At 38.8% G+C, this 27,891-nt stretch overlaps 1 pseudogene; it reads right to left on the reverse strand.

The window, feature by feature from the left end:
* Positions 1-27,240, reverse strand: LOC145505283 (bridging integrator 3 pseudogene; annotated as a pseudogene).
* Between the last annotated feature and the right edge of the window lie 651 nt (positions 27,241-27,891).

Genomic DNA, 27,891 nt, shown 5'->3' on the forward strand with positions numbered 1-27,891 from the left:
TTAGTCATCAGCCACAACGGAGACAGAGTGCAACTGGGTTCCCTCAGTTTGGTCTCATTCTCCCACTCCTGCTGCCCATACTTCATCCAGGTGGCCAGGCTGGTCAAGATGTTAGGTCAAGTCTCCAAAGGTCTTATGCATTTCCTCATCTGCTCTTGGATCAGGGACTCAAAGCTGGGCTAGAAGTAGTGGAATCAGCTGCCGTAGAACCTCAGTAGCTCATCCAGGAGCTGTTTGATCTTGGTTTCAAGGTCATCCCATACAGGCTGAAGCTCTTCTGGGGCCTCTTGGAGTTTGGGGAGCACTGACCTTGTCTTCTCCTTTGGCTCATACTTCTCCACCTTGTCCTGCAGTCACCTATAGTCCTACTATATAGGAAGCCTGCTTTCCACCACCCTGTTGAGGTTCTGGGAGACACTGTCAAAATTTTTTCAGGTGTCAACCATGGTCTTTTGGATCTGATGCAACTTTTCCTGGCTAAAGGGATCCATCCACTTCATGATCATGTCCAGGATGGCCACTACATTCAGAAAGTCCTGGTCTTACTGGAGAGGGGATTAGAGAGTAAGTCTAAGGACATCTTCACAGCCGATTTGATAACCAAGTCAGCACTGGGGCTTCCCTTCATGTCCTTTTGCAGCCTCCTGGTCTGCTCTTCCAGTTGCTGGAATTTTCCATGCATTGTTTAAAAGTCTCTCTCCACTGCTGGCCAGTCTTGGAAGGAATTCACTTCAGGCTCATAAACATGGCCCTGCTGCTGGGGCCCTTAGCTACAATTCAGTCCTCCTTTTATTTTCAAGGAGGCTTGCTTTACTTAGAATGAAAAATTCTGCTAGGGATAAAATCAACACAAACATATGTATGGTACACAAATATATGCATGGAATATTACATAGACAAAGAAAGCTTATAGGGGGTTGTATCAATGCAGAAATAAGAAGTTAGGAGCAAGGAGAAATTCTGCCCTACAAGTTTCAGAAGGGGCATGGCTCTGCCAGTGACTGGATTTAAAGCTTCTGGCCTTCAGAACTGTGACACAATAAACTTCAGTGGTTTTAAGCCACCTAATTTGTGGTACTTTGTGATGGCAGCACTGGAAATGAATACATATTCTCTACACAAATGATTGCCTAGTATGCTATAGCTTATCTCAAAAGGATGTTCCTCTCTGGTGATGGAGGTGCTCAAATACAAGTAGGAAAACTACTCAGTGGTGATGTTGTTGAGGAATTTAAATTATCACTTTAAGAGCCCCACTTAGCCCATATTCTATGATCTTAAGATATGAAGAGCTTCAGTTCAATTCAGTCACTCAGTCATGTCTGACTCTTTGTGACCCCATGGACTGCAGCACACCAGGCTTCCTTGTCTATCACCAACTCCCAGAGCTTGCTCAAACTCATGTCCATGAGGTCGGTGATGCCATCCAACCATCTAATCTTCTGTCATCCCCTTCTGCTCCTGTCTTCAATCCTTCTCAGGATCCGGGTCTTTTCCAATAAGTCAGTTCTTCGCATCAGGTGGCCAAAGTATTGGAGTTTCAGCTTCAGCATTAGTCCTTCCAGTGAATATTCAGGACTGATTTCCTTTAGGATTGACTGGTTTGATCTCCTTTCAGTCTAAGGGACTCTCAAGAGTCTTCTCCAACACCACAGTTCAAAAGCATCAATTCTTTGGTGCTCAGCTTTCTTTATGGTCCAACTCTCACATCCATACATGACTACTGGAAAAACCATGCCTTTTACTAGACAGACTTTTGTTGGCAAAGTAATGTCTCTGCTCTTTAATATGCTGTCTAGTTTGGTCATAGCTTTTCTTCCAAAGAGCAAGAGTCTTTTAATTTCATGACTGCAGTCACCATCTGCAGTGATTTTGGAGCCCAAGAAAATAAAGTCTGTCACTGTTTCCATTGTTTCACCATCTATTTGCCGTGAAGTAATGGGACCAGATGCCATGATCTTCGTTTTGTGAATGTTGAGTTTTAAGCCAGCTTTTTCACTCCCCTCTTTCACTTTTATCAAGAGGCTCTTTAAATCCTCTTCACTTAGAGGATGATCTTGGAGCTTGGAGGGGAATGATTCTGGGATTACATTATAACATTTGAAGGTGACCCATTATAACATCAACTGAAGTGTTGATAGTACAGTTAGATTTTTCTATATTTGTTTGCCCAGTCTTATAAGCTACAGCCATCAATTAGAGAAAAAGATTTTTTTAAGTGCTGTTCAGGTCTTTGTTAATGATTTATCCACTTTCAAACAGTGTTCGTCCTCCAGGTGCATTGTGGATTTAATTACTTTGTCTATATCTTGCCATTTTTCATATCTAGGAATGAAAATGTGTGTTTCAGATGTGAAATACTGCCTTGCACTAAGAAAGCAGGAGTGATTTAAGACTCACCCATGCCCCTCAACAGAGCCCTTAAAGTCTTTACCTTCTCTTAGAATTTCAGTATAGGCACCTATGACTGTGAAAACTACGAAGCCTAAAAATAAAACAAATTGTATCAGTTTCAAAGATCTCCTATCTATGCTCCTTGCTGGAGAGGGGAATCCCTGCCCTTTTATTGTTAAAAAGAGTCTCAGTATCTTTCTTGAGATTATCCCCCACTATGGGATATTGATTTATCATTTTCATAAAATTGAAATGGGAGCCCATTGCCCAAGACCAGCCATAAATTATGAAAATGTGTTCAGCTCCTCAAAAGGGACTGATCTTATGGGGAGAATTTCCCAGAACTAAATTTCACTGCTTTGCATAGGTTTGCAAGGAGGTTTGATGTCCCTGGCCCTCTGATGAGGAAGGAAAAATAGAAAAGGACTAACATTTGTTAACAGCCTACTAGGGACCAAATTCTTTATATGGTACTTAATTTAATGCTCTTAACACAATGAAGCATAATCATTGTCTGCTTTGATAGAAGATAAAATAGAGGCACAGAGCGATGGAAGACTTTCCCCAGGCTAGTGAAGGAACAGAGCCAGATTCAAACCTAACTTTGTTTCTGAAGTTAAACCTCTTTTCACTTATTGCACTGCTGTTCTAAAGTGGAACAGTAATATCTCAGCTAGGGGTAGATGGGGTGGTTTTTATTAACATCAACCTAAACCCTGTGTTCTTCAAGTTTTGATTGATTTGCTCCAAGGAGCCATTAAGAAAGGACACTGATCAAAGGCTATAAATTAACACCTTCTTCATATACAGCTCTAAGCAGCTATTTAAAACCCGGGTAATATCTTCTTTAAAAAAAAAGTATCAGTTGTCTGGGTATTTATGTTCTATCACTCTTGGTTTTTCATCCTTGACTCCATTAATAGAATTTTCCTTAATTCCTTTTCTCTTTTTATGGCTTTGCAAGGGGCTAATTTGCAGGCAAAACTGCTAATTTTACAGTTGCTTTCTGCTTCTTCAGCATGAGCCTGACTGAGGAGTTATTAATAGAAGAATAGGATTCCCTTTTCATCCTTTTGCTCTTGACTGTTGTAGGAGGTGGGGCAAAATCCATTATTTAATAACATTTGTTCTTCTTGAAAGGTCATCATTCCAGCCTTTCAGCTTCCACTAAAGTATAGCAGTATCAGCAACCACTTTCTCTTCCTGAAAGGCTTCTGGAATTCCTCCAGGTTATACGGTTGGCATAAAACTGTCTTTGAGATCCACCTTGGGAATGGGGTGCAGCTAGGAAATTCTCTCGGTACTTCTGTGCATTTTCCAAATAGTAATTTCTAGCCACAAGTATTTTTAAGTGTTCCAGTCACCTACATTCCTAGAAAGGATGCTGAATTGGGGATACATCAGTTGAAAATTGTACTTGGTTGCTCATAGCAGATAATAGAGATAATAGTAGCGTAAACATGAAGAATTTATTTTTCACATAAAATATATTTTTTTAAACAGGCATTTAGAATTGGTATGGTGACCTCACACAGTCATCAGGGACCCAGGGTCCTTCTGTCTTTCAATTTTATTGTCACTACCATGTCGCTTCCATCCCCATGGTCTAAGCCACTAGACTCATGACTATAAATATATTATTCTAATCAGGAATCAAGATATAGAGTAAAGGGCACTTTGGGGACTTTCCCAGAAGCCCTCCAGGAGATTCTATTTATAGCCTCAAGCTGTAAGGAAGACTGGGAATTACACATAGTTTTCATCTGGGCACATTGCCCTCTTCATAATATCTAGGGTTATTTTACTAAGATAGGGTAGGACAATATTACAGAGGCATCTAGGGTAGGACAATATTACAGAGGCAAGTAGCATGTTTGCTACATAGAACAAAAAGAATGACTAAATACAATTGAGTCAATAAGCTCTTACTAAGCACCTATTTCATGTCTGGAAATGAAATAGAAAGATTAGATTAATTCCTTTAAGGAACAAAAGCTTACATACCTTACATACACAAACCTCTTGCCTTCTTAGCCTAGAATGCTTGTTCCTTCCTTACTCACCTGGAAAACTTGTTTTAATTATTCAAGTCTGTTCTCCAATATCACCTGCTGTCTGATGCTTCCATGGAAGATTCTTCCCAGGAAGAATTTATCAATTGCCAATTGCTCATCTCTGTCCCTACAGCATTTTATCCTTAGCTCTACTTCCTCACTTGATTCCTCAGAGGCAGTATGCTGAAGTGAGGATAACACGAGAACTAGAAAATGCTGACTTCAATTCCCAGGTCTGTCACTTACTAGCATTAAGACAAATGCCTTTGCCCTTTGAGCCACAGTTTTCCTGCTCCAGAAGAGAGAATGCTCAATTTCACCTCAGGGGCTTTTCTGAAGATTTACTGAGATAATAAGTGCAAAGCATGGCTGCAGGCAGCCCTTAAAATATGCTAGTTTATTTTAGTATATTATATTATATGACTCTTAATGATTTACACAAAAGATAAATAAACTTCCATCTTATTCAAGCCACTGTTATTTTGTGGATTTTTTTATCACAATCAAAAGAAGTTTAACATCTCCATTAATAAAGTCTTTGGAGATATATTACTTACATACTTTTCCTTAAAAACTCACTTAAGGATATACTTCATCCAAAGGAGAAAGATGTAAGAAGTCAATAGTCGAGAGTAGAGAAGTTCAATGTGAAAAGACTGGCAATGAATACTAACCCATGCAACCTACAATTAAATCTAAGTAATTACAGTAATTGTAAAATTGTATCTTGAAAATTAAAAATATAAAAACATGCAAATGACAAGAAATAAACCATAATAAAAAGGTATAAAATGTCCAGGTTATAAAAATAAAAATTATATATATATAGTAAAAGAGCAAAAGTTGATGAAAATGAAACCATATGATTTTTTTGTAGTGGAGACAATAGAGAGAATTCTGTTGTCAACGATGCTGTATTATTAAATGTAACTCTGAGCAAGTTACTTAAAACTATAAACATAGCTAAGAATGGAGCTAAAAGCAAACCGGACACCTTTCAAATCTCTAGATTTGATGAAAAGAACAAAGACAAAATTCTCAAACTATAGCTAAAGATACTTTAAACAAGAAGGAAAAAGCAAAGATATACTTTTAAAAATAGTGGAAAATATAAAAGTCAGATATAAGACCATGGTAGCTTTGTTAAAGCAATAATTAGTAATTACAATAAAATTGATTATTAAAATCCTTTTCAAATATTTAGATAAATCAAAATAAGAACTGATATGCATGAAACAAAACATCCTCAAAAAATTGATAAAAAAAGGATGATGCAGAGAAGCCAGACTATTAAAAACAAGAAATATATTGTTATTATTATTATCAGATAGACTTCAAATCAACTGAAGCTTACTAAAAATACAACATATAATGAGACTATGACTGTAATAACTTTTAAAGTATTGACATAAATAGAACCAAAGTGTCTGAAGAAAGATTCATGCAATTGCATGCTAAATAGTGAAAAGTTTGTCATGCATAGAGCACTCAATGCAGGAAGTAATTTGAAATAATAAGTAGATATAAGCAAAGCTAGATACATACATATATATATATATATATATATTTCTATATACAGAGAAACTGCCTGTGCTAAATCAAACCTTATCATCTGAAAATGATGATAGAGGACCCATAGAATAGTTTTAATAATCATTATACATTATAAAATTTTTTAAAACTCAGTGAAATTTAGAAAATAAAATTATCACATACTATATTTTCTGGCAGAGGTGCAATAATACTAAAAATTAATAACAAAAGATGTGTAAAATTCATTTATAAATGCAGACATGGTCTCTTAACTTGTATGCCAAAAAGGAAGATATCTAGAAAGTATCAATACTCAGCAATATCTGTAATAATCACAAAATGAGAACACTAATATCAAAATATATTAACTTTGCCAAAGATGTACTAAGAAGAAAATTCACAAAATTTAATTAAAATATATTAATTATATACCTAAGTAAGACTTTTAAAATAAACAGTATAATTCCTAAATAAATCCAAGAGGAATTCTCTTGAAGAAATAAATGAAATAAATCAGCCACCAGTGTTTATAAGAAAAAATAAATGGGAGAAAACAAAACATATAAAATTAGAAATGAAACAGAGACAAATGTCTAAAAGTTACAGGGGAAATTACTATAAATAATGTTTGTATAATCTACTGCAGTAAGTTTTGAAATTCTGGATGAAAGTGATTGTTTTCTATGTTTATAAGTAGATTCAAGAGACAAGATGTGTGATTCTGTTCCACAAATATGCTGCTAAGCCGCTTCCGTTGTGTCCGACTCTGTGCGACCCCACAGAGGGCAGCCCACCAGGCTCCCCCGTCCCTGGGATTCTCCAGGCAAGAATACTGGAGTGGGTTGCCATTTCCTTCTCCACAAATATAGCACACTGGAAATCCTATCAATTATCTCACTGTAAAACACCTACAAATAATGAACAAAATTTTTAAAAGGTATTTGTAAATGTAGAACTGAGATTACAAGACCATAAGCAAAATTCTTAATGATGATATATTAAAGTAAGGGCATGAATTTAGACAGGAAAGCAAACACTTTAAAAAGTAACTCTCCTTTGTATATTTATAGACCTAAATATTTATTACAGCCTACTATCTGTCCATGGGCTTCCCAGGTGGTTCAGTGGTAAAGAATCTGCCTGCCAATGCAGATCAAGACCCAGGTTTTGATCACTGGGTCAGGAAGATCTCCTGGAAGATCTCCTGGAGAAGGAAATGGCACCCACTTCTGGATTCTTGGGAAATCTCATGGACAGAGGAGCCTGGCAGGCTATAGTCCATGGAGTCACAAAGAGTCAGACACAACTCAGCAACTAAACAACAACACAACAATAACAGCAGCACTATCTGTCCAGAGTGACATGAGACGTAGGGCCAGTACAAGGTGGAAAATAAAAATAAAGACACTGCAAATAGCTGAGATTCCTAGATCATTATATTATTAATAAAAATGTGAAATTAAAAAAAGGGAGAAAAGAAAACATCCCATATGGAAAATCAATTATTTTAGCCTTGGAGAAAAAAATATCTCCCATATTAATTGTTGCCTATATCAACAGTATCATCAGTTCTAAAGCCATAACCAGTTTCCCTGGTGGCTCAGATGGTAAAGAATCTGCATGCAATGCAGGAGACCTGGGATAGATCCTTGGGTTGGGAAGATCCCCTGGAAAGGGGAATGGCAACCCACTCCAGTATTCTTTCCTAGAGAATTCCATAAACAGAGGAGTCTGGTGTGCTACAGCTCATAGGGTTGCAAAGAGTCGGACATGACTGAGCTACTGATACTTTACATCTACTGGATGCCAAAATGCCTGTGCTAAAAGTGGAAAATCTCAGTCCACGAGATACATGGTGATATGTATATACTGTCTTACTAAATGGACAGAGGAGCCTGGGGGGCTACAGTCCATGGGATCACAACGAGTCAGACAGGACTAAGCGACTAACTTTCTTTTCTTTCTAAAGCGACAACCTAACTATTAAAAATGAATCAGAAAGCTAAAAAAAGTCAAAAAGAAATTCTAAATGTTGCAGTTTAGTCGCTAAGTCATGTCTGATGCTTGTGACCTCATAGCCTGTAGCCTGCCAGGCTCCTCTGTCCATGGGATTCTCCAGGCAAGAATACTGGAGTGGGTTTCTAAATGTTGAGTAAGTAATGATTGAAATTAAAAATGTAAACAATAAGTTAGGAATCAGGTAAGATAACAAAAGAATAACTGAACGAATGAAAGAAGCACCTAATGAAATTACCCACAATGCAATACAAACTGAGATATAGACAATGTAAAAGAGTTTATGAAATCTGGAGAATAAAATAAAGAGGTCAAGTATATTTGAAATTATAGTTCTCCCAAAATATGATTTAAAAATTGGAGGAGAGAAAATATTTGAAGAGATAATCACTAAGAATTCTTTTCAACCTGATGATAGCAGACCAATGAATCCCAAGCTGGATAAATAAATTTACACCTAGACATCTCATAGTAATAGAAAAAATTACCAAAGATAAAGACCAATTATTTTTTTTAAACCTTTATTAGAGCATAGTTGATTTACAGTCTTGTGTTAGTTTCTGATATACAGCAAAGTGAATAAGTCTTAAAAGCAAATAAAGAATTAACTTACCTTCAAGGTAACAGTGATTAGACTGACAATTAGCTTCTCAAAAACCATAACAGAGGCTAAAAATCATAATAATAAAATGTAGTATCAAAGGCTAAGAGAAAATAACTGAAAACTTATAGATTAGTAAGCCCAGTGAAACATTTTCAAGATCAAGGGTAAATAGCTTTCAGGTAAATAAAACTGAGTAGGTTACTACCCATAGATACTTAATAAAGGGTCCTATAAAGATGTATTTCAGGGAAGAAAAATAAAAGACCAGTTTCACAAAGAAATTGTAGATAGAAGAAGGGATAGTGAGCAAACAACATGGCTAACATGTGGAAAATAAAAGCAAATATAGCCTCTACAAAGCATAAATGATCATTCTCAACTTGTGGATTTAAAATAAGACTAGTTGAAACTAAAACATTATAAAAGACACCACGCAAGCCAAGAAGCAAACTGTTAGAATATTTTAAGATGTTTATATTATTCAGGAGCAGGGTAGAGGCATTAATATAATTCACACTTTCTTAAGCATAAACATTTAAACTTCAAGGTTGACCACAAAAATAATAGAAACTAAGTATGCTGCTGCTGCTGCTGCTAAGTCGCTTCAGCCATGTCAGACTCTGTGCGACCCCAGAGACGGCAGCCCACCAGGCTTCCCCATCCCTGGGATTCTCCAGGCAAGAACACTGGAGTGGGTTGGCATTCCTTCTCCAATACATGAAAGTGAAAAGTGAAAATGAAGTCGCTCAGTCGTGTCCGACTCTTCGCGACCCCAGGGACTGCAGCCTACCAGGCTCCTCCATCCATGGGATTTTCCAGGCAAGAGTGCTGGAGTGGGTTGCATTGCCTTCTCCAGAAACTAAGTATATCACTTCAAAATCAGGAGAAAATGGTATGAGATTTAAAAAAAAAAAAATGTCTGTCCAAAAGAAAGCAGGAAAAAGAACGAAATTACATAGAAGTAAAATAAGAAGCACAAAATGCTAAAAATGCAAATACGTCAATAACTACAATAACTATGAATGAATTAAAATCTCTAAGTAAAAGCAAAATTTGTCAGATTGGATTTTTAAAAATACCAATACTTGTTATTTATGAGTGATATAAACATAAGGACACTGAAAAGTTGAAATGAAATGGAAAGAATGAGATTTCTTAGGAAAATACTATCCAAAAGAAATTCATATCAATTATGTCAAAGTTAAATAAAACTGTGAAAATCCAAAGCATTCTTTAAAATAGAAAATGTTGCTACACAATGTTGGAAAGATAGTCTCTTCAACAAATGGTGCTGGGAAAACAGAACAGCTACATGTTAAAAAAAAATGACGTTAGATCATTCTTTGACATCATATACAAAAATAACCTCAATATGGAGAAAGACCTAAATGTGAGACCTTTAAAACTAGGAAAACATAAGCAGAACATTCTCTGACATAAATCACAGCAGTATCTTTTTCAACCCATCTCCCAGAATAATGGAAATAAAAGCAAAAATAAACAAATGGGACCTACTTAAACTCACAAGCTTTTGCATAGCAAAGGAAGCAATAAATAAAACTAAAAGACAACCCACAGATTGGGAGAAAATATTTGCAAATGATGTGACCAACAAGGGATTAGTCTCCAAAACTGACAAATAAATCATGAGGCTTAATAGCATAAAACAAACAACCCAATCGAAAAATGGGCAGAAGACCTAAATAGACATTTCTTCAAAGAAGACATACAGATAGCCAAGAGGCACATGAAAAGATGTTCAACATCACTAATTACTGGAGAAATGCAAATCAAACCTACAATGAGATACCGCCTCACACCAGGCAGAATGGTTATCATCAAAAAATCCACAAACAATAAATGCTGGAGAGGGTGTGTAGAGAAGGAAACCCTCCTACACTGTTGGTGGCAATACAAATTAGTTCAGTCACAGATGGACAGCATGGATGTTCCTTAAAAATTAAACAACAGAGCTACCAGATGCCCCTGTAATCTTACTCCTGGGCATATATCTGGAGGAAAACGTGATCTGAAACGATATGTGCATCCCAATGTTCATTGCAACACTATTTACAATAGCCCAGACATGGAAGCAATCTAAATGTCCATTGACAGAGGAATGGATAAAGATGTGGTACATAATACACAATGAAATATTAGCCATTAAAAAGAATGAAATAATGCCATTTTCAGCAACATGGATGGACCAAGAGAGTGTCATACTGAGTGAAATAAGTCAGAGGAGAAATATCAATATCATATAACATCCCTTATGTGTGGAATCTAAAATATATATATACAAATGAAACTTATAAAACAGAAAGAGACTCACAGACTTAAAGAACAAACTTATGGTTGCCAGGGGGGAAGAATGGAGGGAATGGATAGTTAGGGACTTTGGGGTGGACATGTACACACTGCTATGTTTTAAAAGGATAACCGACAAGGACCTACGGCATAACACATGGAACTCTGCTCAATGTTTTGTGGCGGCCTGGATGGGAGAAGAGTTTGGAAGAGAACGGGTACATGTGTATGTATGGCTGAGTCCCTTTGCTGTTCACCTGAAACTATCACAATATTGCTGATAGGATATACCCCAATACAAAATAAAAAGTTTAAAAAAAAGATAAGGTTACTACAAAACAGTAAAAGTTTTAATTCCCTGGTAATTTTAGTAATTCCAAATCTATACGTGCTTAAGATAACCTCAAAATGATATAAAGCATAAAAGAAGGTGAAATTTCAGATGGAAACAGGTAAACCTATGATCTGTTAGAATATTACACAACACAATTATCTGTGAAAAATTAAGCACCAAGGTCAATAAAGATCTAGAAAATTGGAACAACACAATTAACAAAGTTGATCTAGTAAATATCTATCTATCTGTCTTGCATCAATGACAGAGAATACACATCCTACTTAAACACATGTAGACTCTTTATGAAAAACTGTCCTAGGGCATAAAGCAATATTAACCACTTTCAAAGAACTGTCATCATACAGACCATATTCTCTGACTGTAGTGTAACTAATGCAGTGAAAACTACTCACAAAAATATAATTAAATATAAAATAAGAATGCTATAAATTTACTTTTAATATCAACCCTAGTTAAATAAAATTATCTACCTACTCTTCATCATCCTCACAACAAAATTGACTGGAGAAAAACCAAAATCCTGCTGATTGGTTTTATTTTAAATTCATGATCATTAAACTCAAGCAGAAATTTAGGACTGCTTGATAATCATGCTAATTTCATTTATCTTCCTACTCTCTTATGTGACTATTCTACACCTTTTTCTCTTTCCCCAAACCATGAAACCTACTCCCATACTTCCCCTAAGCATGTAAAAAGTCTGGTAAACTGGAAAGTTAAACAGTTGTTACAGAGAGATCTGCCTTTGATATAATTTCTTTACTATATTTTTTTATTGAGGAAATATATACATAACATAAAATGTACCATTTTAACAATTTATACAAATTTAACATAAAGTATACAGTTTAGTGGCATTAAGTATATTCACAATGTTGTGTGACCATTACCACTATCTGGTTCCAAAACTTTTTCTTCACCATAAATGGAAACCCTACATCTGTTAGTAATCACTTCCAATTTCCTACTTCCAGCTCTTTGCAACTACTAATCCCTCTCTGTCCCTACAGATTTGCCTATTCTGAAGATTTTATGTAAACAGAATCATACAATTTACGGTATTTCAATACTTGGTATCTTCTTTCACTAAGCTTCATGTTTTTAAAATTCACACATATTGTAGCATGAATCAGTACTTCATTCCTTTATATGGCTGAATAATATTCCACTGTATGGACAGTCCACTTTCCATTTGTCAGCTGATGAACATTTGGATTGTTTCTACCTTTTGGCTATTGCTGAACAATGCTGATAGAAAATCATTTTAGATGCATCCAAATCTATTTGGCAAGTATTGAGCAAAGCGGCAGTAACTCTACTTGTTTCCCAAGTGCCCTAGACCCCACTCCTTTGCACAGGCTGCCAGCTCCACTCCCACAGTGCTGTCAGCTTCAGTCTCATCTTCTCCCAGTCCCTCTTCTTTTACCCAATATAAACCAGCTCCTCACCTTGCCAGCCTCTATCTCAGGCTCTTGCTTGTTTCCTTCTTTCATCATATTTATCACAATTTATGATGAGGTTGTCAACTGTGTTTAATGTCTGTCTCCTCTACACTCTAAGGAAAGTCAACTCCTTAAGGATAAGAGACCCTATCTGCTTATTCACCAAGGAGTTGTTCTCAGCACTCATGGCACACTGCCTGCCACATAGCAAGGGTTTAAATAACACCTAGTAATGAAGATATTTAGCTTAAATGGATTTTTGAGATGTTATCAGACATTTTGCTGGGCATTATTTGAACACTGGGAATCAAATATTGTTTCAACACCTTTTTGACTGGATTGATCAATGTTGTCTCGATATTGTGAGAAGAGCTATTCTTTTTTAATGATTTTTACTGTGATAAAAGTCACATAATATAAAACATACTATTTTAACCATATTTAACAGTACAATTCGGTGGCACTAAGTGAATTTACATTGTTGTGCAACTCGCACCATCATCCATCTCCCTTTTCACCTTCCTAAACTGAAACTGTTCCTATTAAACACTAACTCCCCATTCCCCCTCCCCTCCCACCATCCTGCAGCATCTACCAGTGTACTTCTGACTCTATGAATTTGACTGTTCTAGATATCTTGCATAAATGGAATCCAACGCCATTGTTTTGTTTAGTTGGAGCAGATCATGGAGAGCTTTTTCATCCAGACCTCCTCTTCTTGGAGTGTCCTTTCCCCAGATATTCATCTTCCTCACTCCCTGGATCTTTGCTTCACGGTCTCCCCTCCATGAGACATACATTAATTATCCTACTTAAAAGTGTGATCTGGAGGGCCACTTTTCTTGCATTTCTTACCCTCTTTTTTGGACTTATTTTTCTCCTCAATGTTTATCACCACCTAACAAATCATCTTATTTATTGCCTGCATCTCCCTACTAAAATGCAAGTCCAGGAGGGCAGAAATTTTCACGTTTCATTCACTGCTATAATAGTATCTTGCACAATTGCCATACAAACAAGTGCTCAATTAAAATTTGGTGAATGAATGAATAAAAAATGAATGGAAAGATTTTTTCCCAGGTATATGGGTTGACACCACTTCCAGACTTTAGATTTTTCAGTCCTATCTAGAATGTGTGGGACTCTATGGATCCTGGCTTTGAGTCACTAAGTCTTAGCAGTGACCCTACTCTTGGGTTCTATTCTAGCTCCCAAGGATCAGAAGCGTGATCTGCTTCCCTACCTTGTACTTAAATGTTACTCTTCTGAGCTCCATTCTCCTCCCTTTCAAAGATGTATATAGTTCCAATTCCTACAAATCCCAGTATCTAGCACAGACTTTTTCTATCTTCTCTAAATAGGTTGACCTGGACAGTCATACTAGGGAGTGGGAAATAATGTTTATTTTGTGCCATGCATTGTATAAGTTGTGTCTCATTTAATTGTGATAATAATTCCAGGAGTTAGATGGGTATTATTTCATTCCTTTACAGATGAGGAAATAAACATCTATAATTAAGCCCAAAATCAGCCAGCATATAAGAAATGATGCTCAGGATGAATTCATATGTGATTGTAAATCTGCAGTTCAAACTATTTCTACCTTTGGATCTTGTATTGATTTTCTATGGCTTAAAAAAAAAAAAAAAAAGCCCATCATACTTAGGAGTTTAGCACAATGCCTCTTCATTATCTCACAGCTTCAGAGGGCAGCTCTCTGGTACTGTATGGCTAGGTTCTCTACTCCAGCTAAAATTAAGATATTAGCCAGCTGTGTTCTCATCTGGATCTCAGGGACTTCTTTCAAGCTCATTTCTGTTACGAGCAGAATTCAACTCTTTCCGGTCATAGGACTGTAGTCCTATGAAAGTCAGCTTCTAGAAACCATCCACATTTCTCATCACATGGCCCCTCAAGACAGTGGCAAGTCATGGAATCTTTCTCATACATGTAATCTCTCTGAGTTCTCCTTCTGATGTCAGCCACATAAAACTCTCTGCTTTTTAAGGGATCATGTGATTACATTAGACCTACACTCAAATAGCCTCCTTTTGCCATATGATCATATAACATAATCATGAGAGTGATATCTCATCATATCCACAGTGTCTACTCACATTCAAAGGAGAGGCATTCATTATACAGAGATAAAGATTATATCAAGGTCATTCTGAGAACTATGCTTCCCACAGATATTGCAAATCTGAAATGAGCTTAGTGTTTCATTAGCAGCTACATGGGTTCAAAGCAGGCACCATTATCCTGGTGGCTTTCCTGCAATCCACAAGCTTTCTAAAACAGACAGGAGCAGATTTCCATCTTTTTTTTTTTTTTTCAATTTTAGTCTCCTCCAGTTCCATGAGATTCCTTCACTCTCTCCAAGTGTTAGCTGAGCTAGGCAAGGACTGAACCAGTAATAATTAATTGTCTAATGTGAATAATGATGAAAAAGCAAACTTTTAAATACATTCATAGTGTAGCTGGAAACTAGGAAAAGAAAGAGCCAAAATTATTTTTCTTATCTTTATGAAAGATACACTTGGTACCACACTTCTTCCTATAGTATTTGTCTTATTGTTGAGTGTCATGTAAACTCCAAGCTGCAAGAATGAAAGTTCTATGCTGGTGCCCCACACAATGAATCTCAAGATAGTCTGAAATGGCAAGGATCAATAGGTGCTAATCATGATTCAACACTGAGGATAAGACGGTCTCTTCAGGTCAGACGAAAAGACACTGCTATCTAGAAAGCCACTGGACTCAGCTTTCCCCTGTTCACCCCAGCGCACAACTTGATGAGACAACACATCTGCCTCAGATCTCAAAAAATGTTCCTGTGGGAGCACGCAGAAAATAGACATTCTTACTTGAAAGAACAGAAGGATCCTACAACACGCCAAAGTATAATAGCACATCCTAATGGAACACTTTAACCAGTAGGAACTTTCTGTCTGCCATAGGATTTCCATGTCATCTCTCAAACCGTCAACAAAGAAATGAAAATTTACAGCTGCTAGTTTTCTAAATAGCTCTCAACAGCAGCCGGTCCTAAGATCCTGTGAGAAATTCCAAAGTTGCTTTGTTCTCAACTCTGTTAGAGCTTGTGAATCTTTTTAGCTTATATTGCCACTATTTTTCTTACCACTTTCGCAAGACTTTTACTTTCTTGAGAAATCTGTGTCTTGTTGTATATTTTATACAACTCAATGTCTAGCACATAATAATTGATTGATAAAATGTCTAGCAATGTACCACCACTAGATCACTTTCAGTTCTACTGTTTTGTTCTTGAAGTCTCATTAAGGCTAAATATTTACAAGTTAGGGGTTTGAGTTAGAGTACCGATTATTAATGTGAGCTAATATGAGCCATACTATGTAGGGCCACCCAAGACGGATGGGTCATGTTGGAGAGGTCTCACAAAATGTGGTCCACTGGAGAAGGGAATGACAAACCACTTCAGTATTCTTGCCTTGAGAACCCCATGAATAGTATGAAAAGGCAAAAAGATATGTTACTGAAAGATGAACTCCCCAGGTTGGTGGGTGCCAATATGCTACTGGAGAAGAGTGTAGAAATAACGCCACAAAGAATGATGAGATGGAGCCAAAATGAAAGCAACACCCAGTGAAGGATGTGACGAGTGATGGAAGTAAAATGCAATGCTGTAAAGAACAATATTGCATAGGAACCTGGAATGTTAGGTCCATGAATTAAGGTAAATTAGAAGTGGTCAAACAGGAGATGGCAAGAGTGAACACTGACATTTTAGGAATCGGTGAACTAAAAGGGACTGGAAAGGGTGAATTTAATTCAGATGACCATTATATCTACTACTATGGGCAAGAATCCCTTAGAAAAAATGGTGTAGCCCCCAGAGTCAACAAAAAGAGTCCAAAATGCAGTATTTGGGTGCAATCTTAAAAATGACAGAATGATCTCTGTTCATTTCCCAGCCAAGCCATTCAATATCACAGTAATCCAAGTCTATGCACCAGCAGTAATGCTGAAGAAGCTGAAGTTGAACAGTTCTATGAAGACCTACAAGATGTTCTAGAACTAACAGCCCAAAAAAGATGTCCTTTACATCGTAGGGGATTGGAATGCAAAACTAGGAAGCCAAGAGATACCTGGAGTAACAGGCAAATTTGGCCTTGGAGTACAAAATGAAGCAGGGCAAAGGCTAGCAGAGTTTTGCCAAGAGAATGTGCTGGTCATAGCAAATATCCTCTTCCAACAATGCAAGAGAAGACTCTACACATGGACATCACCAGATAGTCAATACCAATATCAGACTGATTATATTCTATTTGGCCAAAGATGGAGAAGCTCTATACAGTTAGCAAAACCAAGACCCAGAGCTGACTGTGACTCAGATCATGAACTCTTTATTGCAAACTGCAAACTTAAATTAAAGAAAGTAGGGAAAACTACTAGCCCATTCAGGTATGACCTAAGTCAAATCCCTTACAATTATACAGTGGAAGTGACAAATAGATCAAAGGATTAGATCTGATAGACAGAGTGCCTGATGAACTATGGACAGAGGTTCATAATATTGTACAGGAGGCAGTGATCAAGACAATCCACAAGAAAAATAAATGCAAAAAAGGCAACATGGTTGTCTGAGGAGGCTTTACAAGTAGCTGAGAAAAGAAGAGAAGCTAAAGGCAAAGGAGAAAAGGAAAGATATACCCATTTTCAGGCAAAGTTCCAAAGAATAGCAAGGAGAGATAAGAAAGTCTTCCTACGTGATCAATGCAAAGAAATAGAGGAAAAGAATAGAATGGGAAAGGCTAGAGATCTCTTCAGGAAAATTAGAGATCCCAAGGGAACATTTCATGCAAAGATGGGAACAATAAAGTGCAGAAATGGTATGGACATAACAGAAGCAGAAGATAGTAAGAAGAAATAGCAGCAATACACAGAAGAATGATACAAAAAAGATCTTCATGATCCAGATAACCACGATGGTGTGATCACTCACCTAGAGCCACAGTCCTGGAATGCAAAGTCAAGTGGGCTTAGAAAGCATCACTATGAACAAAGCTAGTGGAGGTGATGGAATTCCAGTTGAGCTATTTCAAATCCTGAAAGATGATGCTGTAAAAGTGCTACACTCAATATGTCAGCAACCTTGGAAAACTCAGCAGTGGCCACAGTATTGGAAAAGGTCAGTTTTCATTGCAATCCCAAAGAAAGGCAATGCCAAAGAATGCTCAAACGACTACACAATTGCAGTCATCGGACACGCTAACAAAGTAATGCTCAAAATTCTCCAAGACAGTCTTCAACAGTACGTGAACAGTGAACTTTCAGATGTTCAGTTCAGTTCAGTTTAGTTCAGTTGCTCAGTCATGTCCGAGTCTTTGCGACCCCATGAATTGCAGCACGCCAGGCCTCTCTGTCCATTATCAACTCCCGGAGTCTACCCAAACCCATGTCCATCGAGTTGGTGATGCCATCCAACCATCTCGTCCCCTTCTCCTCCCGCCCCCAATCCTTCCCAGCATTAGGGTCTTTTCCAATGAGTCAACACTTCACACGAGGTGGCCAAATTATTGGAGTTTCAGCTTCAACATCAGTCCTTCCAATGAACACCCAGGATTGATCTCTTTTAGGATGGATTGATTGGATCTCCTTGCAGTCCAAGGGACTCTCAAGAGTCCTCTCCAACACCACCGTTCAAAAGCATCAATTCTTCGGTGCTCAGCTTTCTTCACCGTCCAACTCTCACATCCATACATGACCACTGGAAAAACCTTAGCCTTGACTAGACGGACTTTTGTTGGCAAAGTAATGTCTCTGCTTTTAAATATGCTACCTAGGTTGGTCATAACCTTCCTTTCAAGGAGTAAGCGTCTTTTAATTTCATGGCTGCAATCACCATCAGCAGTGATTTTGGAGCCCAAAAAAATAAAGTCAGCCACTGTTTCCACTGTTTCCCCATCTATTTCCCATGAAGTGATGGGACCAGATGCCATGATCTTAGTATTCTGAACGTTGAGCTTTAAGCCAAATTTTTCACTCTCCTCTTTCACTTTCATCAAGAGGCTCTTTAGTTCTTCTTCACTTTCTGCCATAAGGGTGGTGTCATCTGCATATCTGAGGTTATTGATATTTCTCCCGGCAATCTTGATTCCAGCTTGTGTTTCTTCCAGCCCAGTGTTTCTCATGACGTACTCTGCATATAAGTGAAATAAGCAGGGTGACAATATACAGCCGTGATGTACTCCTTTTCCTATTTGGAACCAGTCTGTTGTTCCATGTCCAGTTCGAACTGTTGCTTCCTGACCTGCATACAGGTTTCTCAAGAAGCAGGTCAAGTGGTTTGGTATTCCCATCTCTTTCAGAATTTTCCACAGTTTATTGTGATCCACACAGTCAAAGGCTTTGGCATAGTCAATAAAGCAGAAATAGATGTTTTTCTGGAACTCTCTTGCTTTTTCGACGATCCAGCGGATATTGGCAATTTGATCTCTGGTTCCTCTGCCTTTTCTAAAACCAGCTTGAACATCTGGAAGTTCACGGTTCACATATTGGTGAAGCCTGGCTTGGAGAATCTTGAGCATTACTTTACTAGCATGTGAGATGAGTGCAATTGTGCGGAAGTCTGAGCATTCTTTGGCATTGCCTTTCTTTGGGATTGGAATGAAAACTGACCTTTTCCAGTCTTGTGGCCACTGCTGAGTTTTCCAAATTTGCTGGCATATCGAATGCAGCATTTTCACAGCATCACCTTTGAGGATTTGAAATAGCTCAACTGGAATTCCATCACCTCCACTAGCTTTGTTCATACTGATGCTTTCTAAGGCCCACTTGACTTCACATTCCAGGATGTCTGACTCTAGGTGAGTGATCACACCTTCGTGATTATCTGGGTCGTGAAGATCTTTTTTGTACAGTTCTTCTGTGTATTCTTGCCACCTCTTCTTAATATCTTCTGCTTCTGTTAGGTCCATACCATTTCTGTCCTTTATTGAGTCTATCTTTTCATGAAATGTTCCTTTGGTATCTCTAATTTTCTTGAAGAGATCTCTAGTCTTTTCCAATCTGTTGTTTTCCTCTATTTCTTTGCACTGATCGCTGAGGAAGGCTTTCTTATCTCTCCTTGCTATTCTTTGGAACTCTGCGTTCAGATGGGAATATCTTTCCTTTTCTCCTTTGCTTTCCACTTCTCTTCTCTTCCCAGCTATCTGTAAGGCCTCCTCAGACAGCCATTTTGCTTTTTTGCATTTCTTTTCCATGGGGATTGTCTTGATCCCTGTTTCCTGTAGAATGTCACGAACCTCTGTCCATAGTTCATCAGGCACTCTGTCTATCAGGTCTAGACCCTTAAATCTATTTGTCACTTCTACTGTATACTCATAAGGGATTTGATCTAGGTCATATCTGAATGTTCAGCTAGATGTTCAGCTAGATTTAAAAAAGGTAGAGGAACCTGAGATCAAATTGCCAACATCCGTTGGATCATAACGGAGAGGGCAATGGCAGCCCACTCCAGTACTCTTGCCTGGAGAATCCCATGGCCGGAGGAGCCTGGTAGGCTGGAGTCCATGGGGCTGCTAGGAGTAGGACACGACTGAGTGACTTCCCCTTCACTTTTCTCTTTCATACATTGGAGAAGGAAATGGCAGCCCACTCCAGTGTTCTTGCCTGGAGAATCCCAGGGACGGGGGAGCCTGGTGGGCTGCCATCTATGGGGTCGCACAGAGTCGGACACAACTGAAGCAACTTAGCAGCAGCAACAGCAGCAGTTGGATCATACAAAAAGCCAGAGAGTTCCAGAAAAACATCTCAGCTTAGCTCAGTTCAGTCACTCAGTCATGTCTGACTCTTTGCGACCCCATGGACTGAAGCATGCCAGACATCCCCGTCCATCACCAACTCCCGGAGTTTACCCAAACTCATGTCCATTGAGTCAGTGATGCCATACAACCATCTTATCCTCTGTCACCCTCTTCTCCTCCTGCCTTCACTCTTTCCCAGCATCAGGATCTTTTCCAATGAGTCAACTCTTCACATGAGGTGGCTGAAGTATTGGAGTTTCAGCTTCAACATCAGTCCTTCCAATGAACACCCAGGATTGATCTCCTTTAGGATGGACTCGTTGGATCTTCTTGCAGTCCACGGGACTCTCAAGAATCTTCTCCAACACCACAGTTCAAAAGCATCAATTCTTCAGTGTTCAGCTTTCTTTAGAGACCAACTCTCACATCCATACATGACTACTGGAAAAACCATAGCCTTGACTAGACAGACCTTTGCTGGCAAAATAATGTCTGCTTTTTAATATGCTGTCTAGTTTGGTCATAACTTTTCTTCCAAGGAGTAAGCATCTTTTTATTTCATGGCTTCAGTCACCATCTGCAGTGATTTTGGAGCCCAAGAAAATAAAGTCTGCCACTGTTTCCCCATATATTTTCCATGAAGTGATGGGACCAGATGCCATGATCTTAGTTTTCTGAATGTTGTGCTTTAAGTCAACTTTTTCACTCTCCTCTTTCACTTTTATTAAGAGACTCTTTAGTTCTTTGCTTTCTGCCATAAGAGTGGTGTCATCTGCATATCTGAGGTTATTGATATTTCTCCCGGCAATCTTGATTCCAGCTTGTGGTTCATCCAGCCCAGAGTTTCTCATGATGTACTCTGCATGCTGCTACTGCTGCTAAGTCGCTTCAGTCGTGTCCGACTCTGTACGACCGCATAGATGGCAGCCCATCAGGTTCCGCCGTCCCTGGGATTCTCCAGGCAAGAATACTGGAGTGGATTGCCATTTCCTTCTCCAGTGCATGAAAGGGAAAAGTGAAAGTGAAGTCGCTCAGTCGTGTCCGACTCTTAGCAACCCCATGGACTGTAGCCTACCAGGCTCCTCCGTCCATGGGATTTTCCAGGCAAGAGTACTGGAGTGGGGTGCCATTGCCTTCTCCGGTACTCTGCATAGAAGTTAAATAAGCAGGGTGACAATATACAGCCTTGACGTACTCCTTTTCCTATTTGGAACCAGTCTGTTGTTCCATGTCCAGTTCGAATTGTTGCTTCCCGACCTGTATACAGGTTTCTCAAGAGACAGGTCAGATGGTCTGGTATTCCCATCTCTTTCAGAATTTTCCACACTTTATTGTGATACACACAGTCAAAGGCTTTGGCATAGTCAATAAAGCAGAAATAGATGTTTTTCTGGAACTCTCTTGCTTTCTTGATGATCCAGTGGATGTTGGTCATTTTATCTCTGGTTCCTTTGCATTTTCTAAAACCAACTTGAACATCTGGAAGTTCATGGTTCATGTATTGTTGAAGCCTGGCTTGGAAAATTGTGAGCATTACTTTGCTAGCGTGTGAGATGAGTGCAATTGTGTGGTAGTTTGAGCATTCTTTGGCGTTGCCTTTCTTAGGGACTGGAATGAAAACTGACCTTTTCCAGTTCTGTGCCCACCACTGAGTTTTCCAAATTTGCTGGCATATTGAGTGCAGCATTTTCACAGCATCATCTTTCAGGATTTGAAATAGCTCAACTGGAATTCTATCACCTCCGCTAGCTTTGTTCATAGTGATGCTTCCTAAAGCCCACTTGACTTTGTATTTTAGGATGTCTGGATCTAGGTGAGTGATCACACCGTCATGATTATCTGGGTCGTGAAGATCTTTTTTGTACAGTTCTTCTGTGTATTCTTGCCACCTCTTCTTAATATCTTCTGCTTCTGTTAGGTCCCTACCATTTCTGTCCTTTATTGAGCACATCTTTGCATGAAGTGTTCCCTTGGGATCTCTAATTTTCTTGAAGAGATCTCTAGTCTTTCCCATTCTATTGTTTTCCTCTATTTCTTTGCACTGATCACTGAAGAAGGCTTTCTTATCTCTCGTTGCTACTCTTTGGAACTCTGCATTCAAATGAGTATATCTTTCCTTTTCTCCTTTGCTTTTGGCTTCTCTCTTTTCACAGCTATTTGTAAGGCCTCCTCAGACAGCCATTTTGCTTTTCTGCATTTCTTTTTCTTGGGGATGGTCTTTCTCCCTGTCTCCTGTACAGTGTCATGAAGCTCTGTCCATAGTTCGTCAGGCACTCTGTCTGTCAGATCTAGTCTCTTAAATCTATTTCTCACTTCCACTGTATAATCGTTAGGGATTTGATTTAGGTCACACCTGAATGGTCTAGTGATTTTCCCTACTTTCTTGAATAAGTCTGAATTTGGAAATAAGGAGTTCATGATCTGAGCCACAGTCAGCTCCCAGTCTTGTTTTTGCTGACTGTATAGTGCTTCTCCATCTTCGGCTGCATAGAATATAATCAATCTGATTTTGGTGTTGACCATCTGGTGATGTCTATGAGTAGAGTCTTCTTGTGTTGTTGGAAGAGGGTGTTTGCTATGATCAGTGCATTCTCTTGGCAGAACTCTATTAGCCTTTGTCCTGCTTCATTCTTTACTCCAAGGCCAAATTTGCCTGTTACTCCAGGTGTTTCCTGACTTCCTACTTTTGCATTCCAGAGAAACATCTACTTCTGCTTTATTGATTATGCCAAAGTCTTTGACTGTCTGGTTCACAACAAACTGTGGAAAATTCTTCTAGAAATTGGAATACCAGACAACCTTATTGCCTCCTGGGAAATCTTTTGCAGGCCAAAAAGCAATAGTTAGAACCAGGCATAGAACAACAGACAGGTTCCAAACTGGGAAAGGAGTACATCAAGGCTGCATATTGTCACATGCTTATTTAATTTATATGCAGAGTACATCATGTGAAATGCTGGGCTGGATGAAGCACAGGCTGAAATCAAGAATGCTGGGAGAAATATCAATAACCTCAGATATGCAGATGACACCACCTTTATGGCAGAAAGCGAAAAAGAACTAAAAATAGTCTTGATGAAAGTGAAAGAGGAGAGTGAAAAAGCCGGCTTAAAACTCTACATTCAAAAAACAAAGACCACGACATCCAGTCCCATTACCTCATGAAAAATAGATGGGGAAACAATAAAATCTGTTACAGACTATTTTCTTGGGCTCCAAAATTACTGCAAATGGTGACAGCAGCTATGAAATTAAAAGACGTTTGCTCCTTGGAAGAAAAGCTATGACAAACCTAGACAGCATATTATAAAACAGAGATATTACTTTGCCAACAAAGGTCCATCTAGTCAAAGCTATGGTTTTTCCAGTAGTCGTGTATGGATGTGAGAGTTGGACTAAAAAGAAAACTGAGCTCTGAAGAATTGGTGCTTTTGAACTGTGGTGTTGGAGAAGACTCCAGAGTTCCCTAGACTGGAAGGAGATCAAACCTGTCAATCCTAAAGGAAATCAGTTTTGAATATTCATTGGAAGAACTAATGCCGAAGCTGAAACTCCCATACTTTGGCCACCTGATGTGAAGAAGTGACTCATTTGAAAAGACCCTGATGCTGGGAATGATAGAAGGCAGGAGGAGAAGGGGATTACAGAGGATGTGATGGTTGGATGGCATCAATGACTTGATGGACATGAGTTTGAGCAAGCTCTGGGAGTTGGTGATGGACAGAGAAGCCTGGCATGCTGCAGTCCTTGGGACTGCAAAGAGTTGGACACAACTAAGTGACTAAACTGAACCAGATAAATATAAATTCTATCTCTGCTGGGAGCCAAGTGTAGTGTGAGCTTGCTGGGAGCATCTTGGATGGATTCACAAGAATCTGGTGAAAGCAACACAACCACAGGAATTGATTAGCAAAGTTCAAACAGGGATTGGTGAATCCAGCCAGAAAAAACACTGAACTCCAAAGGAAAGTTTAATCTGGCCACTGACAGCCTCTTGCACCACTCAGATCCATTTATTGTTTCCTGTCCTACGAAGCTCCAGGACTATAATATATATCTTTAAGGAAAAAAAAAAAATACATGAAGGTGTTCTCACTCCTTCTCCGAGAGGAAGGTCCAATATTTCACATTCAATATGGCGGCCACTTGTGATACCCTTGAACATGAAAGCAATAGAGTTTGTACAACAAGCTAGAGCCTACTCCTATAGTTTGTCTAAAGGGCAAACTTGACATTCAACTCCTTTATCAATTTTCCATCCTGATTCCCCTCACTCTTGTCTAGCATGTTAGTTGGTCTGGGTTATCTGCCTAGTGGGGTGACCCAAATTTTAATATTAAGAGATAGCAACTAAGTGCTCTGTCCTCGTTCAAGTATGTTTGCTGTAGCTGACCATTACCAGGCTTGGAAATATGAAGAGATACCCCAGTGATTCCTCTGGGTGAGAATAGCAGTCATCCTTTCTCCTGATAGCGACAGGAAGATTAAATTGCCACAGCTAGTACAGTAATGCTTCTCTTAGCTTCCTGGTCTAATGACATACGAGGAGTCTAAAGTGACTCAGTAGTAGTTACAGCATCCAGTTAAGTAGCGCCCTACTTTATCCCCTGGAAAAATGTCTGCCCCCACCATAGAACTAGGTTCTGTAAACTGACAGAGATGAAGATTAGAGAAATGGAAGCACAGATTCTACGAGTGGATCAGAGAGCATGAGATACGGGATGGCCACTTTCACTTTCACCCTTTGTTTTCCAGAGCCATGTATTTTAGTTAAGTAGGACAAAATACCACCAGTTCAAAGTATAAGCCACATCTTGAACGACTGTATCTCACCTGGGGTTTCCTGGATCCTGGGTTCGATCCCTGGGTCGGGAAGATCCCCTGGAGAAGGTAATGGCAACCTACTCCAGTATTCTTGCCTGGGAAATCCCATGGACAGAGGATCCTGGTGGGCTACAGTCCATAGTGTCGCAAAGAGTCAGACACGCCTGAAGCAACTTAGCACGCATGCATCCCACCCTGCAAGCATTGCCCCACCACCAGTGCCTTAGCTGAGCATTCATAGGCTGTTCCACTTTTTTGTCAGGCTCACTGTTGCTAGGTGATAGGGTACATAATAAACCATAAAACTGTAAGCATGAGCCCACTATCACACATCACACTTCCTTTGCTATAAAATGGGTCTCTTCATCAGAGGCAATGTATTAGACTCAAACCAGCAGATGAGACTTCTATAAGCTTTCAGAAGGCACTGATGGGAACAGCTCTATAGGAAGGGAAGTCAAACTACTATCTGGAATATGTGTTCATTCCAGTAAAACATAAATAGCAAAAGACTTTTGATATTATGATCTGCTAACAGATCGGCTTGATCTCCTTGAGGAACTGTTCCTTGATATTTTCTGTTAGCAGATTTGCATTTAGCAGTGACAATGATTAGAGCAACCTTGATGAGGAGGAGCTTAAATTGTTGAACTGATGCTTAACCTACGTATTTGCCACTGTGGTCTATCTTTTAATTGCACAAACTCTGGGTTATTAAGGAAAGAATATAGCTGACATCCTAAGCATAGAACATCTGTCCTCCTGCATGGGATGCTGTCTGGTGGCACTGAATGTGAAACATAGGGATCTGCACATCCCAACAACTACTCTCCCCTGTTTTTCCTGATACACATTAGACAAATCCTGGGGTTTCCCAGGTGGCACTAGTGGTATAAAGAACTCACCTGCCAATGCAGGAGACTTAAGAGATGCAGGTTTGATCCCTGAGTTGGGAAGATCCCCTGGAGGAGGGCATGGCAACCCACTCCAGTATTCTTGCCTGGAGAATCCTATGGGCAGAGCAGCCTGGAGGGCTATAGTCCATACGGTTGCACAAGTCAGGCATGACTGAAGTGACTGAGCACAGACATATAGGATTTCTTTGGCTTAAGGATTTTTCTTTTCAGAGTTAGGCTTGTACTTTTCTATCAGGTCTGTGCTGAGACCTAACTCTGATTATTAGCCATGAGTTAAGGACCGGTGGTACAGGTGACTCTTGAGGTAGTTACTTTATAATGTACCTGCTTAAGGCTAAATACATACATGGTCTTCCAGGAAAGGGAGAATATCGAAAAGATGAAGGTGCTGCCTTTACCGTTCAGAAAGGCCCAAGAGAATTTGTGGATTCGAGAATCTCAGATTTGTTTATTCAAATGTTACCACCACACGTCTCATGATTCTACTCTTTTTCTATAAAGCCCAGTCTTTGGCATAGCAGACCTCCTGAGATTATGCACCACTCCCTCTTATAGCTCAAATACCCTTATAATCCATTCCGGATTTTCGTCATGAGTGTGCCCTGAAACTGCAGGAGAGAAGACTGACCATTAGAAATTTAATAGAAACCTTTCAGTTTTTACATTCTTCCTTAAGTTGAAATGGATTCTCCTTTGTTTTTCCTTTTTTTTAAAACTAGGTTTATAAAGCTACTTAAATCACCTCATTTCACAGCTTTTATTAAAGAAACAAACCCACATCAATTGTTTGGGAACAACTGATGTTCCCAAATCAATTAAGGGATACAACTCATTGTATCCCTCTCCCAATGCCTTGCCCTCCAACTGCACAACCCCAATTTCCTGCACGTAAAAACTTAAGTGATTGCCATGCAGAGTAGCTTACTTCCAGCCACAGGTTTTACTGCTTCTGGACAAGCGGGCAATACCATGTTAAACTCTTGTTCTCCAGAATCAATCATTTCTTGGTTTAGCCAAGTTTCTATAAAGCAGTGCTTGAGTCAAGGATTGAAGTGGTGACACTTTATTTAGAAGAAGCAAGCCTAGAGAAATAAAGATGAGAAAGAAAAGGGGAAATGAAGCAAGGAAATATGAGAAGCAATGCAATATATTTTAGGACACTGGCCTCTTTTTCTCAATAAGCCAGGAACACTTAACTGCAGCTTGTTGTCAGATATGTTTGCTTGACCTGCAGGACTTCTTTGGAAGGTTTACAAGGAAATTTTTCAACTTAAAGAAATCCCCCAAAAGATAAATGAGGTAGAGTTATCTGACTAGTTCCCTTCTACCTCTCATTTGTCATTGCTGTTGGTTTGCCCCATTGGACTAGATCAACTTTTATAGTAAATATGAGTCACAGGATTCTTTTTGCAAAAATATATAATGTTGAAAGTGACTAAATTTTTAGAAGCCATGTCTAACAGTAAGAGTTCATGAAATAAAACAGGCATATCAAGCTGACACTTAAATAAGTTATTGTGGGTAATTAATATTATTTGGAAAAGAAAGAACCAATAGAACTATTCATAGAGAATGCTTGGGAATTTTCTTCTGATTGATATAAAAACATGTTTAGATATTCATGATTATTTAAAAAATCAAGAAATAAAAAT

The sequence above is a fragment of the Giraffa tippelskirchi genome, chromosome 5 (genome assembly GCF_054371585.1).
Source record: "Giraffa tippelskirchi isolate mGirTip1 chromosome 5, T2T-mGirTip1v1.2.pri, whole genome shotgun sequence".
Lineage (NCBI taxonomy): Eukaryota > Metazoa > Chordata > Mammalia > Artiodactyla > Giraffidae > Giraffa > Giraffa tippelskirchi.